Source organism: Castor canadensis, chromosome 3 (assembly GCF_047511655.1).
Source record: "Castor canadensis chromosome 3, mCasCan1.hap1v2, whole genome shotgun sequence".
Classification (NCBI taxonomy): domain Eukaryota; kingdom Metazoa; phylum Chordata; class Mammalia; order Rodentia; family Castoridae; genus Castor; species Castor canadensis.
The window spans coordinates 17,677,895-17,691,211 of record NC_133388.1 but is presented as its reverse complement, the minus strand read 5'-3'; the positions used below and the strand labels follow the sequence as shown (position 1 = coordinate 17,691,211).

Sequence of the window (13,317 nt, the reverse complement as noted above, 5' to 3'; positions counted from 1 at the left end):
ACCTGGCAGAAACTATTTTGCCCTTATCTCTAATTTTGTTGAAGAGAGAGTATAAGCAATAATAGGAAGGAACAAGGGTTTTTGCTAGTTGAGATAAGGATAGCTATACAGGGAGTTGACTCACATTGATTTCCTATGCATGTGTGTTACCTTCTAAGTTAATTCTTTTTGATCTATCCTTTCTCTAGTTCCTGGTCCCCTTCTCCTGTTGGCCTCAGTTGCTTTTAAGGTATCTGCTTTAGTTTCTCTGCGTTGAGGGCAACAAATGCTAGCTAATTTTTAGGTGTCTTACCTATCCTCATATCTCCCTGTGTGCACTCACTTTTATCTTGTGATCAAAATTCAATCCCCTTGTTGTGTTTGCCCTTGATCTAATGTCCGCATATGAGGGAGAACATACGATTTTTGGTCTTTTGGGCCAGGTTAACCTCACTCAGAATGATGTTCTCCAATTCCATCCATTTACCAGAGAATAATAACATTTTGTTCTTCTTCATGGCTGCATAAAATTCCATTGTGTATAGATGCCACGTTTTCTTGATCCATTCGTCAGTAGTGGGGCATCTTGGCTGTTTCCAAACTTGGCTATTGTGCAAATTCCTTTTTTTAAAAAAAAATAAGTCAGGCCTAATGCTCAGGCTTCAGATCTAGAGGTATTCATGGTTTTCTGGGCAGAGGCAAAAGATAAAGGCTTAGTTATAATCTAAACACAATGAATTTGCAGTGAAACAAAACCTGCAACCACTACTTGTTGAGCTCTGACTTTTCAGCAGCAAATCTGTTTGACAAAGAATGGGATGGAAACTTCTCCCCATCTAGTGGCTAATGTTGCTTGAACTTCCGTTGGCCATAATACTTGGAGCAAGGGGGACCCATACCTGTGAGGGCCAGCTGCTGGTCTATACTCAGAGAGAGAGTATAATGAGTGGGGCAAAAGCAAGACTATGCTAGGCATTGCTCTGGGTTATTTGACTAACATGATTTAATCTTCCAACAGCCTAGGGAGCTGTTGAGATTATATCTTTATTTGAAAACACTGAGGTACAAATATGCAGAGTAACTTGCCCAAGACCAACCATGTAGTAAAATTTCATTCAACCCAGAGGCCTGGCCCTTTCCACAGATATGTTCCACCATGAGGGGCCACTGCCTTCTTATATATCCCCTCTTCCAATCCCAACAGGCTCTACTCACAGGCCTGGGCAAAAAGTCATTGGTCCTTCGGTCCAAGAATAACATAAATACAATGAACCATTTTTGAAAAAAGAGATTACATATGTCAAGCACTTAGCTCAGTACCTAGTACTTTATAAAGTACTCAACAGACCCTTGAACATAGTCAGATCCCTATAAGAGGCTGTTTTTAGTTACAAGAAGCTCCATCTACCATTTGGTAACAAGCACTTATAATCAAGTAACTTTGACCAATGGATAATCCAAGTAGAAAGAAAAAAATAGCCAATAGCCTTGTTCTGAAGAAACTTACACTCCACCTGGGGAAATGAAATAACTTAATATTTAAAAAAAGAAACCAAAATGTGTTAATAACCGACCTGTCTCAGGGGTCTGGTTTCTAGTCCTAACCATTATCAACTGCTAGATGTGTAACCTTAGTAGAAATAATTTCATATCATTTGGGGCCTCAGTGTCCTCACTCGACAAACGGAGACACTAAATCTCAGTGGGCTTTCTTGTGAGGATTCCGTACTTGGTGGGTACTTAGTAGGTGGCACATGGAGGTCCTAGGGTAAGGGAAGCAATAGAGTTAAATGAAGTAACAGAATTTCCTTCAGGAACTGATGTTGTTTTTGTTTTTGCAATGCTAGGGATCTAACCCAGGGTATTACACATGTTAGGCAAGCCCTTTACCACTGAGCTACACGCCCAACCCTGGAATTGAGTTTGAATATGGCAAGGACCCTGAAATTGCAGAAAGGAGACTGTTTGTGTGGCTCTCATCCTGACAGAAAAACCAACTTGAACTGGTTTAGACACAAATTGAACTTGTCAACTCAGAGAACTAAGAAATTAGAGGTAGGACATGTTTTAGATACTATCTAAAAAAGTTTTAATCCTATGTAGGTTTTCATAATGCTATCATGCTTTCCTATGTGCCAATTTATGGTGTTGGCTTTGTTTATCATGGTAAAGTCACTGGGCTAGTCCCAGGCCTAACATCCAAAGCCCACACTCACCTTTTATCAGGTGAGTCCTGAGAGTCATTCTGATTGAACTAATTTAGATCACATTAACTGATCAATCCCCTGAATGCAAGATGATGGAACTAACTGGTTGGTTTAGCTTAAGTTACACATTTCATCTCTAGAAACTTGAACCAGTTCCTTGGAAGCACATGGATCTCCACATGGAAACAGGAGTTCTTGTGGGAGTGAGGTTAGGCAGGAAGACTCCCATGATGATCCCAACAGGGAAGTTGCTTTATAAAACAAAAAGATAGGAGGGAGTAAGCTGTATGTGAGAGCAGCCCACAGATTGTTTGGCTGGTGCAGAATGTACTTTGTGCTTCAGAGTGAGTTGTGAGAAATGGAGTCTGAAAGAGTGGAATAGGGGCACTGGAAGGGACTGTGCTTGCCCCAGGCCTTGGGCTCAAAGTGAGCCTGGAAGTTTTAGGCCAGTATTTACCAGCATTATGAGCACATTCAAGAAAATGAGCCTGTTTCCTTCTATTATAAAGGCAAATCCCTTATTCATTAAATGGAGTATTTATTCTATCTTACACTGTTCAGTGTGGGGTCTGGAAGAGAAGATAGCCCACTGTGTGCTGACTCTGAGTAAGAGGCTTTTTTCTACATTTTGTCTTTTAATGTTTCCAACCACCCTCTGAGACAGATCTGTTTCACAGACGAAGAAGGAAAGGGAAGTGACTTGTCCAGAGCCACTCAACTAGTAAGTGGGGAAAGGGGAGACTTGTGCCCTCAGGGCTATCGATTGAAAAGCCCACAAGCAGGCAAACATGTTGGGATTTTGCCTAGGACACGAGGACTCCTTTGTCCTGTGTGCCACATCAAGCATTTGGGCTCATGGCCCTTCTGTATGGTGTCACCTGCTTCAAAGCATGAGTTTGTCCTCAGCTCCCTTTGCCATGTCCAGGGACACCAATGAATGTGGGAGCCTGCTCCATGAGACTGAGGGTGGAAAGTCATGCCTGGGAGAGCAAGATGGGCAGCCACTGAGTGTCTTGGGGTCCCATCTGTTACTGCTGTCCTCCCCCTCACACCCTTACATCCAGCAGTTAATTTTCAATGCAGGGAGCTTTCTCAGTGCTTTATGTGTATTCCCTCCTGGAATTGCCACAGAGCCCCTTTGAGACAGGAGCTATTATTTTCCCCCATTTTATAATGGAGCCACCAATAGAGCTACCAAGTGGCTGAGTCAGGATTTGAACTCAAGTTCTGTCTGACTGTAGAGACTGGGCTGAATGCTATGCTGTGTGGCTCAACTTTGAAGGGAAACCTTCGAGGAAGTGATTTAGCCTTCTGGATCTCTCTCAAGAGAATTCCCAGTGTGTTCGCAGGAAAGTTCGCGAGCCTCTTTGTTGGAACAAAAACAAGTCTTTCTTGAGTCATCTGTGCAATTGATGTCACCATACCTCCCCCCGCCACACACACTTCCTCCCCTTCCTGAAACACCTGACATAAGGCCCTGAACTCACAAGCCACTTCCTTGTGAATTGCCAAGAGGAATGTGTTCCTACAGCAAGTTGAGTGAGAATTTTCTGGATTCTCATAAACATCACCCTCACTCAATGATGCTGAGGAGAGTAGGCCTCTTGTTTTTTAAGGTCACAGACAACAAAAACATAGAATCTCAGAATGGAAAAGGCCCATGTGAGCAATCACAAGGTACAACTGCTGCAGGAGAAGGTGACTGCAGGGAAGTGGATTGCCCCCCTCTTCTTTATGTTCTGTTTTTAGCTGTGTTTTTCAGAGCAAGTAGGTGCCATGGTGATAGGAGCCATAGAAATAGATGGAGTGCACCTCCCAGCATGGGGCTGCAAGCTGTTCCCATGGAAATGCACCAAGGAGAGTCAGGCCTCTGTTCCTGAGGCTGCCAGCTGTGCTTAGGGGGAAGGCTCCTGGAGAACAGTCCCTGGAAGCTTCTCACTGGCTCCCTGGTATTGTCTGAGGCCCCTGAGGACACACCCTCTCTCCCAGAGAACCCTTGGACCTTCTCTCCGAGTCCTCCCAGGGAACTCTCCTAAGGAACTTGGCTTTTGCCCTGTACAATAATATCTTAATCAACAGTGACCTTGAAATGAACCCTGCCAGGCATCTTGTTCCCACTATCAGGTACATGTGGTCCCCATCCTGTCTGGATATAGAACTGCCACTGGTTTTATGCAATGGGCAATAAAGAACTGGCACAGGAACCGAGTCCTGAACATTTGTGCTTTTCAGTCTGTGAAACCTTAAGCAGGACAGAGTGAGGCCCAGCCTCAAGTATTTTCAGATGTAGCTTCAGTGGACTGAAAGACCCTTTTTAACAATAATTGGAGCCATCCCATAGTACTTATATAACCATCTCTGCAAGGTGGTGGGCCAATATATAAATGAATCTAGTCGGAGCCTAGTTCGTTTTTAATGGACTTTATTACATCTTCTAAAATGCAATCCATATATACACACACTTTTAAACCTACCTGTCTTATATTAGGCTAAGCAGGATAGGATTAATGTTAAAGACATGCGTTTCTCTCTCTCTCCCTCTCTCTCTCTCTCTGTCTATATATATATATATATATATATATGTATATATATTTCCATACATTTATGCTTTCAGGTGGGTGCTTCTTCAAGGCAAAGCAAATGTAGTTCTGCACTAATGCATGGTTCTAGGCCAATAGGTCTAAGCGCTAGCCAACTGAAATTAATTTTTCTCTCACATAAAGAAAGACACAGGGGCTGGGGGCATGGCTCAAGTGGTAGAGCACCTGTCTAGCAAGTAGGAAATCCTGAATTCAAACCCTAGCATTGTCAAAAAACAAAAAACAAAAAACTCCCCTAACAAAGAAAAATTTAAAAATGTAATAACATCAATTCAAAAATAATTACTTATGTAGTTACAGACTATGAAAACCATAACACTGGAAGGTGCTAATGAAATGTCTATCTTGGCCTGTATGACATTTCACAAGAAAAAACAGAAGGCCAAAGAGTGAGAATGTGTACTTCATGTGCCTTCTATGGCTACAGGAAATAGCTCCAGGTCCTCACCACCCAAGTCCTTCCCTAGCAACTGAGATGCATAGAGCCTCCAACCAGAAAGTGGTGCCCACAGTGACTTTGAAGTCGTCTTATAGGTCATGCCATTGAACTGAGTTATGAAGTGGTAGACATCATTAAAACAACCATCTGGTTTAGGCTAGGACTTACCCATTGAGCTGTGTGACTTAGTGTTTACTGTTGGCAGCATCTACACTCAAACACCATGTGGATTCCTGGGTCATATTTTGTGGTGACAAGAATGTGCCCTGGCAGAGCCACTGCAGAAACTCCATATTAAATAAGCAAACACATGTGTCCAAGCCAACTCTGAAACAGAAGGGTTGCCTCTCTCACTCACAGCAGTCATATCTTGGAGTTTTGCCATTCGGTTGGGTTACTTTACTTGGCTAGGTAACTCAAAGCAGATTCACTTTGAAGAATGAGGCTCTCAAATATTCAATAAGTCTCTAAGAATGGATTCATAGTCATGTTTGCAGACAGAGTTATTGCTGAAGTTTCAGAGTCACAAAGTTAATGTTTGGCCACATGAAGCATACACACAGAAACTCTCTTCCCCAAAAGCAGCTCCTTCCCTGGGAGTTGGTATGGGAGCCCTGGAGTTAGAGAGTATTTGTTACTCAATTCAAGACCTACATCAAGATCTGTGTCACTTTCTGCACCACCTATTTGAAAGTAAATATTTAAAGTGAAAGTTTGGTGAGTGATCTTAATAATCAATTTACATTTTCTACTCAAATTTTTGAGGGCTGGAGGAGTGGCTCAAGTGGTAAAGTGACTGCCTAGCAAGTGTGAGCCCTGTGTTCAAGTCCCAGTACCACCAAAATAAAAAGAGTAAATTCAAATTTTTGTTATGGTAAAATATATATATATCATAAAATTTGCCATATTAGCCATTTTTATGCATACAGATCTGTGGCATTAAGAACATCTACTTTGATCCAGGTGCCAGTGGCTAATGTCTAGCATCCTAGTTACTTCGAGTTTGTGAGACCCCATCTCAACCAATAGCTGGATCTGGTGGTATGCCTGTTATCCCAGCAAGGATGGTAAGCATAAAATAGGAGGATCACAGTCTGGGCCAGCCTAGGCAAAAAAGCAAGAGCCTATCTCAAAAATAAGCAGAGAAAAAACGTCTGGCAATGTGGCTCAAGTGGTAGAACACCTGCCTAGCAAATGTGAAGCCCTAAGTTCAAACCCCAGCCAACACACACACATACATACTCACACACACCATCTACTTTGTAATTGTCACCACTATTCTTCTCCAGAATATTTTCTTTTTCCAAACTCAAAGTCTAGACACTAATTCCTCATTCCTCCTTCTCCTAGACCTGGGAAGCCCCCCATTCTACTTTCTGTCTGCATGAACATAAGTACTCGAGGTTCCTCATGTGAGTAGAATCATATAGTATTTGTCTTTTTTTTTTTTTTTGATGTACTGGAGCTTGAACTCAGGGACTTGTGCTTTGTAAAGCAGGTGCTCTATAGGTTGAGTCATACCTCCAGTCCATTTTACTCTGGTTATTTTAGGGATGGGCGTCATCTCATGAACCATTTGCCTGGGCTGGCCTCAAACTGCAATCCTCTTGATCTCAACCTCCCAAGTAGTTAGGATTATAGGCATGAGCCACAGGTGCCTAGCCATTATTTTTCTCTTTGTGTCTGGCTCACTTCAGTTAATGCCCTTAAGGTCTGTCCATGTTGCATCAGAATTTCTTTCCTTTCTAATGCTGAATAATATTCCAATGTATGCCACTTGGGGCACAACTTCAGTCCACAAACACTTTTTTAAAAATCTCATTCTTACTCAACTTTTAATTAATTTTTCCTGTATCTGTATGGACTTATGGATTCCTCTATTAACTAGTGAGCATAATCTATTCCTACCATTATTTATGTCAAAGCTCAAAATTCTCCCAGTCTGAGCAGTAACAGTCCTTTCGATCCATGTCCTTTTTATATATCTCATTGTTTGAGCACATTTTCACTTCTGGGCACACCAAGATACTCATCTTATATTTTCCTTGCCCCAGAATTGAATTTCTCCAAGGAATTTCAGTTCAGTTCACTGGAAAATGGTGTTCAAAATCCAAGGTCTGGGCATGAGATGTGTTCATTCCTATCCAGGTGTTGATGCCTCTGGCACAATTAGGGGACATACATTTGCACACACACACATACACACCCCACATCTACTTAAAAAAAAAAAAAACAAATCTAGCTCTAGGTATTGAATTCCACCAGTTTGTACTTATACACCCATATTCAGTTAAAAAAATTGTAGCATCATTCTAGTTTTCTTCCTTTCCATATTTGTAACTCTCTTCAACAGTGAGAAACCTTGGTTCTCTGAGCCTTAATATGTTGATTTATTTGATTGATCACAAATAAATGTGATCATTTATCCATGGGATATCCAAAATATCCCATGTCCACCGCCACCTCCTCCATCTAGCTGCCCCCTCACTGTGCCATGCCAGACCATGTCTCTCACTCTCTACAACCTGGGACCCCACAAGCCAGACCATCCTCCTTGGGATATCCTACTTACCCCACTTGGGTTCTGACACCCTGCTGTGGGCCACCATAACTTCTGGTTCTCTGTCCACCATCATGGACTCCTACCCTCCTCTGCTGTACCTAACTACTTTAGAACTGAATTGTTTTTGAAAGGGAAGAAGAAGAAACCACTTTGATTGAAAATAGTTACTTATTAACTCTCCTTTGTATATTGGGAGCACTTGTATCTGACCTGTTAAGTAAACAAGTGCTAATTATGACTGCCAGCATTTCCCCAATCTATTGTCTCTGTTACTGTAATGACATTTTTTAATGAAATGTTTGTATAGTTCAGATGCCTTCTTCCTTACAGCAACATTTATTTTGCAAATTTGCAGTTGTATTTAGGCTACCACCAGCAACTCTCTTGGCAAACACTGAGTAACTCCCACCACAAAAATTAATGAGTAGAGACAAGGTCTGTACACCTACTCATTCTGTTCTTCCATTATCAGATTGTAGGGATCTGGGGAAGTGATGCAGGGGACATCTACAGACACCAGAAATGGAGTTTTATAGCACTGAGAATTGTTTGTTCTTGTGAATACCGTGTTCTTCTTGGCTGGACTATCAGCTTCAAGAAAATAGACTATGTCTCTTATGTTTTCGTGTCCCTCAAGGTCCCAAACACAATCGCACATAAACATAAGGTGCCCCATATGAGTAAAAGAAAAATAAATTAAAAAATAAATAAAAATAAACATAAGGTGCCCACCATGCTTGTCAGCTGATGGAGCTGCCACAGCTTCATTATGGTGGCATGAAGAGAGAACATGTGAAGGCTTGGGCTTATTGCTCTTTATCTTCCTTGACCTCTGTCAACCACTAATTCCTCTATGAAACCTTGCTGCCCTGGCCTGGGCAGCCACATGGTTTCTCTCCTGCCCCACCTTACCACCTGTCTCAGAGGACTTTGTCCACACAGCTTGCTTTGCCCATTCCCCTCCCCACAGGAGACTTGTAGTGGGTGATTTCTATATGCCAGGCACTGTTGAGGGTGCTAGAGATACAGAAATGAATAAAACAGATTTTGTAAGTGTCCTGTCCTCGTGGAACTGAAAGGAAATAAGAAAAATCTCTCTCTCTCTCTCTCTCTCTCTCTCTCTCTCTCTCTCTCCCTCTCTAGGCAAGTACTCTACCACTTGAGTCCTAGCCCTTTTTCACTTTAGCTATTTTTTGGATAAGATCTGATGTTATTTTCTGGGGCAGCCTCAGATCCTAATCCTCCTACCTGTGCCTCCCTAGGATCTGGGATTTCAGGCACATACCATCACACCAAGCCTACTTGTTGAGATGGGCTCTTGATAACTTTTCCCTGGGCAGGCCTTGATTTTTGATATTCCTGATTTCTGCCTCCCAAGCAGCTAGGGTTACAAGTATGTGCCACCATGCCTGGCCCCTAAATTCCATTTTGTTTTTGGTGGTACTGGGGTTTAGAACTCAGGGCCTCATGCTTGCTAATCAGAAACTCTACCACCTGAGCCACTCTGTCAGTCCGGTTTTGTGTTGGGTATTTTCGAGATAGGGGTCTCATGAACTTTTTGCCTAGGCTGGCTTGAACCACAATCCTCCTGATCTCCAAGTAGCTAGGATTATAGGCATGAGTCACCGGCAAACAGCCTAAATTCAATTTTTAGTCAGATAATAATTACATATCATACTATTCAAAAGGTTAGAAAAAAAATCAACAGCAGGAAGTGTCTCTTCATCAGAGTCACCGCATGGCACAGTCCAGAGGACACTATTCACATGAAGCATAGTATGGCAGCCACTGCTCCTGTCCAGGTTCCCTGGCCTCCCTGTGTCCCCTCTGTAGACAAGACTGATACCAAGCTTTTCTCCATCCTTCCAGAAATGGTGTTACGTATTTGAACACAGCATGGGTGTGTTAGTCCATATAAAACTCTCCCTCTTGCCTTTTTTTGTGTGTTATGTCTTTGGGAGATTATTTCAGATAAGGTATAGAAAGCTGCCTCATTTTTGAAAGTAGTGACATGATATCCCATTGTATGATACGGGTACACATCTATGGTTTAACTGTGTCCCTCCAAAGTTGTTGTGCTGGAAACTTAGCCCCCAGATTCATATATTAATGGAATTTGGAGGTGGGACCTTTAGGAGGTAATTAGGATGAGATGAGGTTATATGGATACAACCTCATGATGGCGTTAGTGGCTTCATAAGAAGAGGAACAGAGACCCAAGCTTTGCTTTGTCTCACCCGCCATGTGATGCCTTTGACCACACTATGATACAAGAAAAAGGTTCAGCAGACGCTGGGCAGGTGCCAGTTACACGCTCTTGGATTTCCCAGCTTGAAGAACTGTGAACCAAATAATATTCTGTTCTGTTCTATTTTGTTTTGAGAAGTATCTTGCTATGTGGCCCACATTGGCCTCCAACTCTATGGAACCCGGGCTGGCCTCAAACTTGTAATATTTCTTACTTTTTTTTTTTTTCATTTTTCTTTTATTATTCATATGTGCATACAAGGCTTGGTTCATTTCTCCCCCCTGCCCCCACCCCCTCCCTTACCACCCACTCCACCCCCTCCCGCTCCCCCCCTCAATACCCAGCAGAAACTATTTTGCCCTTATCTCTAATTTTGTTGTAGAGAGAGTATAAGCAATAATAGGAAGGAACAAGGGGTTTTGCTGGTTGAGATAAGGATAGCTATACAGGGCATTGACTCACATTGATTTCCTGTGTGTGGGTGTTACCTTCTAGGTTAATTCTTTTTGATCTAACCTTTTCTCTAGTTCCTGGTCCCCTTTTCCTATTGGCCTCAGTTGCTTTAAGGTATCTGCTTTAGTTTCTCTGCGTTAAGGGCAACAAATGCTAGCTAGTTTTTTAGGTGTCTTACCTATCCTCACCCCTCCCTTGTGTGCTCTCGCTTTTATCATGTGCTCATAGTCCAATCCCCTTGTTGTGTTTGCCCTTGATCTAATGTCCACATATGAGGGAGAACATACGATTTTTGGTCTTTTGAGCCAGGCTAACCTCACTCAGAATGATGTTCTCCAATTCCATCCATTTACCAGCGAATGATAACATTTCGTTCTTCTTCATGGCTGCATAAAATTCCATTGTGTATAGATACCACATTTTCTTAATCCATTCGTCAGTGCTGGGACATCTTGGCTGTTTCCATAACTTGGCTATTGTGAATAGTGCCGCAATAAACATGGATGTGCAGGTGCCTCTGGAGTAACAGTCTTTTGGGTATATCCCCAAGAGTGGTATTGCTGGATCAAATGGTAGATCGATGTCCATCTTTTTAAGTAGCCTCCAAATTTTTTTCCAGAGTGGTTGTACTAGTCTACATTCCCACCAACAGTGTAAAAGGGTTCCTTTTTCCCCACATCCTCGCCAACACCTGTTGTTGGTGGTGTTGCTGATGATGGCTATTCTAACAGGGGTGAGGTGGAATCTTAGTGTGGTTTTAATTTGCATTTCCTTTATTGCTAGAGATGGTGAGCATTTTTTCATGTGTTTTCTGGCCATTTGAATTTCTTCTTTTGAGAAAGTTCTGTTTAGTTCACATGCCCATCCCCAAGTGATAAGATGAAAGGCAAGCTTGTGCCACCACACTCTGTGGCTAAACCTCTATTCTTTATAAGCTACCCAGTCTCATGTATTTTGTTATAAACATCAGAAAGCAAACTAAGGGGCTGGGGATGCAGCTCAGTGCTAGAGCCCTTACCTAGAACATATAATGTCCTGGGCTCAATCCCCAGCACCACAAACAACAACAAAAACAAGAAAAAACTAAGACATGTGCCATAGTTTATTTAGTAGTATTCTATATAACTAGTCCTCAATTAGGTTGTTTCTAAATTATTTCTGTTAACGGTGCTGCCATGTCCTCTATCATACCCTGTCTGGAAACGTCTTAAGATACGTTCTTGGAATTTTATTGCATGGATAAAGCAAAGCAATGATTCTATGATAGTGGAATTTTAGTCATCTGTGATAGGCATAGATGAGATATTTTTACACTGCAGTTTTGGGTGTGTCAGACTCCGGCTGTGGGTTTGATTGTCTGTGGGGCTCCTCTCTGGTATATTTTATGATAGATGAAATAATACCTGTGGATTTGAGAGTATTCTCTGAAGAGAAAAACGGGGGCTTCTTGGAGCCCAGTCCAGGTTCACTTTTGGACCTTGTCTTACCTTATGTCCAGAGGAATATACTGGGGCTGGAAGCATGTCTCGAGCAGCAGTGTACCTGCCTAGTAAGTGCAAAGGCCTGAGTTCAAACCCCAGTTATGCCAAAAAAAAAAGGATGAGACCCCTGGGGCCATCCATACATCAGCAGGTTTACCACAGGTTGTTACCACAAACTTACGAAGTTCAGAATTTAGTTCTCAAACAAATGGTTTCAAGAGACCCTGGTCCTACATTCACTTTGTAAGAAGTAGGTGGATGGTCCATGTTATTCCTAAAATGCACCGAGGATGTGATTCCTAACACCACAAGATGGATGGATGGATGGATGGATGGGAGGGTGCATAGATGAATGAGTGGATGGGTGGATGGTTAGATGGGTGGATGAATGGATGAAAGGAAGGAGGGAAAGAAGGAGGAAGGGATGAGTGGATGGGTGGATGGACAGGCAAATGCATAGACATGTAGATACATAAACTGGATAGGTAGATGCAAATCAAACAAACATGAATTTAAATCTGCTTTTGGATTTGGGCTCTACCTGCTAATTATGGGAGTTTACGTAACTTCTTTGACTTTCCTGAGCTTTAGTTTCCTTATCTGCAATGAGATTGACAATGCTTATCTTGGGGGCTGAAATAAAAAATCAACAGATGGTGTGCATAAAGGCCCCAGCATGGAGCCTGGAACTCAGGGGTACCCATATATGGTAGTATTTGCTTATCATTTACTCTAAGTAAGCATTCCCTGGTTGGTATATTAAGGACTTTTCTTTTACAATAGTCAATATAGATGTACTTCATCTGCTTGACTCCTGCCTTCAAGGGATGATTCTGTAAGGTAGGGACTTTCAGCTTTCTTTCTCTCCCAGGATGCATGGTGGGTGGTCCACTCCCAGCATGCATTTCACAGGGCAGATTTCTAGCTACACTTATTTATCTCCAGGCCAGGAAATTAATCTATAATCCACTTACACTTATATTAGCACAATAAATAAATAAAGGAAAGGAAAGGCAACAACCCTCAGATGTTGGTCTTTCAGGTTAAAACTTATTTGCCAAGCAGCACCTGGCTTTCACCTGCTGATGGCTAGAGCCATAATGGGGCAGGTCGGGGGCTGATAGCAGTGGTGTCTCATTTCCATAGTGTGGGTAAACTCCATTTTTCCTCCAGATATGAAGAGAGTATAGTTATTGAAAGGCTCTGGCTGCCATCTTCCACAAGGATATGGAACTGTTCACTCCTTGGCCTTTGCTGAGTTCCAGGCTGAGGTGCTAAGTCCTCTGCTGCACTGACTGTGGGAGACACAGATATCCAGGACCTTACTGGTGACTCACTGTTTGGCTG

At 42.4% G+C, this 13,317-nt stretch overlaps 1 protein-coding gene across 6 annotated transcripts in view; it reads left to right on the top strand.

The window, feature by feature from the left end:
* Positions 1-13,317, top strand: part of Dglucy (D-glutamate cyclase) — a 118,680-nt gene that overhangs the window by 58,275 nt on the left and 47,088 nt on the right. Inside the window, exon 2 of one of the 6 annotated variants that reach the window (XM_074067319.1) lies at positions 6,576-6,637. The exons of the other annotated variants lie outside the window; for them this stretch is intronic. The gene's annotated coding sequence lies outside the window, so the exon portion shown is untranslated. The remainder of the gene's footprint in view (positions 1-6,575; positions 6,638-13,317) is intronic. 6 annotated transcript variants of the gene reach the window in all.